At 37.7% G+C, this 7,896-nt stretch overlaps 1 long non-coding RNA gene across 1 annotated transcript; it reads left to right on the top strand.

Moving 5' to 3' along the window:
- Positions 1 to 1,810: 1,810 nt before the first annotated feature.
- Positions 1,811 to 6,910, top strand: LOC119355322. Its single transcript, XR_005171548.1, has 5 exons — positions 1,811 to 1,977; positions 2,104 to 2,259; positions 2,342 to 2,602; positions 5,024 to 5,106; positions 6,396 to 6,910. It is a non-coding gene; the product is annotated as an uncharacterized LOC119355322 (long non-coding RNA).
- The last annotated feature ends 986 nt before the right edge of the window (positions 6,911 to 7,896 follow it).

The following is a 7,896-nucleotide window of genomic DNA, read 5'->3' on the forward strand; positions in this document are numbered from 1 at the left end:
ATGTCGTCATTATTGCCTTTCACTTGCACGACCGAATGATATGAAAATAATAATAGTGCAAGAGTGCCATGGACTAAGCTGGAATCTGCAAAACATTTTATTCAACAGGAGAAGACAAGGTAAAATGGGCTCTTTATTAGTTCAACAATTATTCATATGAGAGCCACTCAACATTTTCATCGTGGTCTTCTCTTCGGTACAAGTCGAATAAAAAGAAAAGAAATTCAGAGAAACACACTGAGATATTTTTGAAGTTTTTGGTTTTCTTTAACAAGCAAAAAGGGAAAAGCAAAAACGAGAAAAAACATTTACACGGAAAAGCTCCCAACAAGCAAAAGAAGAATAATGAAATCTTTTTGGTTTTTTTAGTACAAGTACTAAGCATGCATAGAAAGTAAATTAACTACAACTATTTTTTGTTATTTATAAAGTTTTTCAAACACATAAGAAGAAAGCAAGAAAATAGATCTAAGCATAGATGATACAATGAAAAAGTGTGAACACCGACAAATGGAATAAGTGGACATGAATGTAAGGTCGGTGGAAACACGTACTCCCCCAAGATTAGGCTTTTGGCCTAACTTGGTAGTCGATCAGTAGCCAGGAGGTTAGTATGGATCCTGAGGAGCAGGCATCCGCTCATCCCACTGCTGAGGCTCCTCCGCAGCCTCTGCAGTAGCGTGAGCGTTCCGGTAGGCAATGATGTCTGTAAGCATAATCCTATATCCGCCCTGGCAACAGGATCAAACAAAGCAGGAGCAGTCAATGGAATAACATCATGAGTCCTCACACTAAAAACCAGGTTATATAGAACTAGCGGGGCTACCCGCGCATTTTTGCGGCTAGACTATTTATTTATAATTAGATTTGCTTTCACTTTTGACTTACTTTGTGCATTTAACATTGTGATGTGACATTTTAGCATTCATTAAATATTTTAATATGAATTATTTTTCTTTGTATGTTTTCATTTTTTCCATTATATGTAAATTAAATATGATTGATTTACGGTAAAGATTTTTAATGTATTTGCGAGTGTGTTTTAGAAGGTATTAAGTATTGTTTTTTATCTTGCGAACCAACCTGTGGTTGGTGTGTGTTTAGTGGGAGCAGACGTACCGTCCACTACGAAGACGTCTGTGACAACTTTTTTAATCTCAAGATGATGTGCCGACTCGGTCTCTCGAAGATGCTCATACGTATAGGGTGTGCGTGCCTGCATTCATAAGTGTGAATGTATATACGTATATATTAGCGTTTGTGTGTGTATTGTGTTACAAAAATATTGTCTTTTTTATATAGAATTCAGAACGGAACCTATGACCATGTGAAGTTATGTTTCAGAGATCTGCACATTTGTGTGGCTAGATTTTTTTTAATTAATGTTTGGCTTTGTTTCGACACTTGACTTAATTTGGAAATTTAACATTATCATGTTATATTTTAACAATCATAAAAGACATTGGAAGGAAATGATTTTTCTTATGTGTTCTTTCTCTATTACATGAAAATTATGTATGATAGATTTAATTTATTTGACCCCTAAAAAAAGATTTGATTTATTTGTGAGTGTCTTTTAGAATGTTAGAAGTATTCCCTTTTTCATGTAGAACTGTACGTCTATCTAAAGTTTATAAGTTGATTCCCATGTGTACTTTGTTCCTAGACTGGACGAAAATATCGTTTATACACAAAAGACTGGACCAAAATTAGCATGTGCTTTGACCGTGCTAGTTTTGGTTGGTTTTTAAGCACACAGCCTTAATTTTGTAACTGGTCGAACCAATATTTCCCTAGGGGTCTCTAGCGCAGCTCTTCTCCCCTTCTTTTCTGAGACGGGCACCACCGCATGCGCCCGTCACTGGCTGCCTCGCAGCGGCGTACCGCCGCCAACCATAGCTTAAGCGGAGGGAAGATGTACGCCGCAGCTTCTCTCCCGACCTCTATTGCCAAATGGATTTGGGGGAGCCTACACAGGTAATTTTTTTTGCATCTCACATTGAGTTAAATTTCATCTCAGATTAGAAATTGTTGGGTAAAATCTCCATGCCACAACCACGCTCAAGATTTATTAAAGAAGATACTTAAATCTCCATGCTGCAGGCAATTTTTCATGGAGCTGAGATATAATAGAGATTGAGATTTGGGGACTATTCATTATAGGGATTAGAGATTGGATTGTGATCTTCTGGAAGTATGTGGCATGAGAGAGATGATGCTAGATTCAATAGAGCTCATATCCATTGCCAAATGAAGAAGGTACGATCTGTATTTTTTGCGGCCTCACCGCTTATTATCTTCTCAGACTTCATACCAATGGACTGTTTCCTCTTCCACACAGTTCTTTTAAAAGGATATTCTACGGCATGAGCATATCGCTTCCGATTAGCTTGCGGCGGCCTGTTGTGCTAAGATTCTCGCTGGATCCGCTGAATATCTTGCGGCAAGGAGGGCACGCGGTGGCGCGGCCGGACGGAGAAGCCGGCACAGTTGAGCTGCCGCGAAGTGAACCAAGGAGCCGACGACCTGCATGGAGCAGCGCGGCGCAACAAACACAAAGGAGCGGAAGACGGATTCATTAGTGCCGCAAGTAGCAGCGCAGGTTTGGCCTTCAACTATGTTGCCTAGTCTAGGACCTAGTGGAGCTAGCTATGCGTGTGGCCCAAATACATTTTTTCTAAAAAAATAATTTTGGTCGGATCGGTTGAGGGTTAATGAGAAAAATAAATTAAGCTTTTGGTCTGTGACTCACCATCATATACTTGTTCGTGATATAATAATATACGCCCTGGAGGCTCAATCCTTCTTTCGGTCTTTTTAAATTTCATTGTGGCTTCATATGAATCAATTCGTAGTCAAGCTATGAATTTTTCTTCATAGTATTCCAGATGGATTTCAAACTCAATCTTTTCAAATATTGTTGAGCATTTGTTTTCATATAATCTAGGCCATGCTAGTACATTTTAGTTTTAGCAAATGTTGTAGGCACATCAGAGCTTTGACCAACCACACAAATGCAATGCTAATTCTTACATTCTTCAGGAAATCGGTAACTGGTAGCTGCTCGGTCGGCTTGGGAGTAGTGATTAGTTGGTGAATCGGCCTATTGACTGGATTAATCGGTCGACCATTAATCGGTAGATTAAATAGGATTACCAACATATATCTAGTTTTTTATGTCTTATATACCCTACTCTCATGCTCTCAACTATGTAATATACCAATATATCATGTTTTTTCATCGAACTCTATCTATTGAGGAGCAAGAGGAGGATGGGAGGGGTTACAGGGTAAAATTTTGGGCTTCGTTTGCCCACAAGTTAATGGGTCAACAGGGATTAATTGTCCTAACAACCTATTAATCGGTCTAACCAGCCATTTAATCGTCCTGGCAAGTTAATACAATGAATAGGTGCTATTCGATTCGGCCACCCTACAAGTAGTGATTAACTGGCATGTTAAATGATTAATCAGATGAATTCTTGAACAGTGAATTCTTATGAATGTTACTACTTAACACTTAAATTGATGAAGAACAAATGAATGTACTGCTCATTCTCTTCTGAATAGTATACGGATTGTTTAAAAACAAAATGTCATATTGTTCATACATATTGATCATTTATAAAAATGCGATAAATCTTTCTGTTCTCCGATACATTAAAATAATGAATATGTTGTATTCGCAAAGCTCACTAAGTAAACAACATCGACTCCTTGTTATGAGCATATACTCTTGCGGATTTCTGTGGATAAACTATTGTCACAAAAAGTTTCAGGAATAGGTCCTTCCTCTCTTGGGTCTTGTTTGGCGTACTTGATCTTCCAGTTGACCTGTGTCCTCAAATTTTACATCAGTACCTTTGGTCTTGGTGTTGTTAGACTTTTTAGTCAAACTTCATGTCGTCCTTATGGCTACATAGATGATACTTTTATCTTTGGCGTTACAAACATCTGAGCCTTCATGTTCAACTTTTGTCCTTTTGTTTTTTGCATGAACACTTCTGGTACTTTTGGGCACTGCTTTTTCTGTTTTTCAGATCTACTATTTTTATTTTCTTCATCTTCCGAGTCTGGTAATACAACAGATCTTCCCCTCCTTTTCCCGCCATCGACACTTCTTGATGAGCTTTTATATTGATGCTCCTTCTGATGTATTATACTCCCATTGCTTTTCTCTTCTGGCTCCTCTTTCACAGTGACCAACTCACATACGTTTTTGCTAAATTCACATTTACTGATTTGTACCTGCAAAAATCACATAAATGGATGAATTAAGGGACAAATTTATGTAAAGAAAAGTTTGTACGGTGAAGTATTCAGTCACCTTTTTAACTGGCTCATTCAGTTTCTTTGTTTCTTGTTTTAACATGTCGTCCACTTCATCGTCCATCAAATCTTGTTGAGCACAATGGATCAAGAATTGTAAATAGCTGATTCAATAGTTCCATATAAAAGAGTATAATAATTGGTGTTTAAATATATTTGATAGTTTAATAGACCATCACCTCTTCAACTTTATCCTCTAAGTATCGCTTCTCAAGCTTTTCATTAGGCACGAATATTATTTTTACTGCATAGTTTTGCATGCCAGAGAGAGGTTCTTATTGTTGAGTTTGAATCGAAAGATAAGTCTTTGTCCACATAATTCTTGTATAATCTTTGGGACTTCTTCAAATTTTCCATCTAAGGAACCCAACAGGAATGAGACTGATGTATTGAGCATTCTTTCAGCCCCGCAAATGTGATAGTACATAATGATGGCCAAATCAAGAGAATATGCTTACCTAGGTGTTACACCTTCTGGATACGTATCACAATTCTTGCAATAATTATTATGTGATTCTTTCGTAGCAATTTTGTTGCAAACATCACATGACATGTACCACCATTGAATATTTTCTTGTCATCGATCAATTGTAGCTATTGTTGTGAACACAATGTCCTGCAAGTTGATGAAGAAAAGTATAGCTCTTTAAAGGATATTTAGCCACTCATACAAATATGTCAAACACATCTGTAGGTCTTGGAGGCTTCTACAATATCGTATCTTAGAAGATTTTCTGATTCATTAACTCATCTGTTGGGTTGTCGTGCCTGATTCCAGTAAGTTCTCTTAAGGTTATCCTTCTGTAAAACATTTGATCTTCCAGTGTCCATTGAGTACTTTTATCTATCTCCATCATTTTTTTTGAAGTTTCTTCAATGGAGTGGCTATAAATAAATGTTAGTAAATGAAGATATATTATGAACTTCTATAGGACCAGTACCTACAAATTATGCTTAATACCTGCCACGAAGTTCCCAAGTCTCGGGTATATCTAGATTGGTATGTACTCTTGTGGCGCTAGTTGACTTTAGGCACAGACCTATTTAATGAACAATAAATCAGTTATATTTATTATCTTGGTGGTATGAAAAAAAGGAGATGTAAACATATTCAACTTACCGTTGAATTTTTGCACCATTGTTGAGGTAACAATAATAATTGTTTGATTGCCAATTACATCCTCACTTAAATGATGAGCTAATCTTCCCCATAATGATACTCTGATTTTATCATGCCTGAATAATTCATTCGAAAGTAATTAATGGTAATAACAAATATAAGTGGAAGAAAACTGTCTTTACCCTTCTGTGAAAAGTTGATGCATGGATATACACTTACTCTTGCATTAGAATTTCAATTGCACGTATATCTAAAGGTGTTTTCTTCTTTGTTATCCTTGATTCTATTGGCTTACTCTTGGTAAGTAAGCCAATAACATCTGCAAATTTGAAGATTAAAGACTTAAAAAGTTAGGAAGTTATTCATTTGGAATATATTAATACAACTACCAACAAATGGCTTTATAATTGAATTGACCACTTTGAAGTAAGAATATGACTATCAACATACCTGAGCATTGTTGGTCCTTTTCTAGCCGTTCTTGTAGGGTATCTTTGCTAGCAAACTTGAAGTAGTAATCTGGAAAATTATCCGATGCACCTTCCATCTCCTTTAATTTTGTATTGTATAAAAAATAATTTTAATTTCATTGTTGACTGGCCGATATTTTGTTGCATCTATAACTTTAAAATTGCTAAAAGCATATATAGAACCCTCGTTGATCTTTGCTCTGTTAGTGTCAATACGATTCTTCCAGATAGTAGCATGAACCGGATGACCCTTCAAAATTTAATGAAAGAAAATCTTAGTAGTAATTTTAAAAGTAGAACAATCCCATTGTTAATTATGTGAAGAAAATACCTGCTCATCCATCAAAATCATATCGATGCTTATAAGTTCATTAGTTGAAGGGTTGATCGAGTCCCACATTCTCATTACTTTGTCTTTAATATTCCATATCTGTCGTCTTGTGGTTAACTCACTCAACTTCGTGTACGCCATACAGATGTTGCCTTCAAAACAATTTTAAAAGGAGTGGTTCATATGATAATGCACTAATGAAATTTGGTTAGAAAGAAGTGTTCTAACTAATGGTCAATGAAGAGGAAAACATGGTGTTCATAAGCAGGTTGTGAAGACATGCAAGGGCGGAAAGATCTAAACAGACCTCAAGATTTCAGTTATATATTACCCAAAATTGATGATGTTTCTATCGATTTCTTCTTCCGTCGTTCGATGTGTTGGGCGTCCTGCCGTATGTCGCACCTTCGATTCGTTCCTGGCGTGTGTCGATATGTCGTTGTGTGGATCTCCCTTCTATCCTCATACACGTGTTGTTGGTTGCTCTGGCGTCTGTTAATTCCCTGGATGTTCTGGTGTGTGTGTCCCAACCTTTATATTAGTCCAAATGTTGTTCAGTTTGAATTGGACACGGATGGGTGTCCGCTGAAAACTATTCTGTGTGCAATAGTATACGTCCATTCGTTGCCTAATATGTATCAATCCGTTTAGTTTCCTTCACGTGCAATAGTACACATCCCATCTGTGTGCAATAGTATATGTCCCTCCACGCGAATTTTTATGTGTGTCAGGACTCTTGCTAGTCTTTTTTACCTGATGGGTCTTGCTTCCTTCTTATTAATTACATCGGAACCCCCACACGTAGACTGATTGGCCTTTGCCCGATTGATTTTTTCTATTGTTAATAATGTCGGGCGTGGCCATCTCATGTGTTTCTATTTAACATATCTCAACCGTCCAATATATTAACTTTGTATAGATAAATCTTAACCGTTCGTTTTCTATCGTTTTAAGTATATAATAGATAGGGATGTGAGGAGATTTGAAATCGGTAAAATGGTGGTGATCCATGGTTGCACGGTCTAGGTAAACTTTGGTCAGAGGGAAATCATGAGGGCGTATCTCAACGTCGAAGTGAGCCGCCAAACGAGTACCAAAAATCCCACCATGTATTTTGCCTTGAGATTTATTAAGATGGAGGCGACGAGCCATGATAGGTCCCAAGCTATGTGTGTTGTCGCCCTCCAATGCGCGACATAAAACAGCAAGGTCTGGTGAACTAAGTGCACCCACCTTGTCCCTAGCAAGCAAGCATTTGGTAATAAAAAGTGCAAAGTAACGAACAACGGGAAAATGTAAGCCAATGGCAGTGATGGCTAACACTTCTCTCTCATCACCCACTGTCAGAGTGCGATAAAAGGCCTCAAACTCGGCCGGCCTATGCTCAACCAAGCTCCCATCAGATGGTATCATGCATATGTCACAAAACTTAGTAAGTGGTATCTGATGGTTTCGGCATATAAATCAAAGCTCACTTCAGGAGGATTATTTCTAGGCAAGAAAGTAAAGCTCTGAACAAAGATGTTTATGAGGATGTGGTGCTGGTCACACTCATCTGCGATGAAGTCGGTGAGGCCGGCATTGGCAATATATTGCGTGAACTCCTCAAGAATTCCAGCTTCTTGCAGGAATGGGGTGTGCGGCCA

This window comes from Triticum dicoccoides, chromosome 2A (assembly GCF_002162155.2).
Source record: "Triticum dicoccoides isolate Atlit2015 ecotype Zavitan chromosome 2A, WEW_v2.0, whole genome shotgun sequence".
Classification (NCBI taxonomy): Eukaryota; Viridiplantae; Streptophyta; class Magnoliopsida; order Poales; family Poaceae; genus Triticum; species Triticum dicoccoides.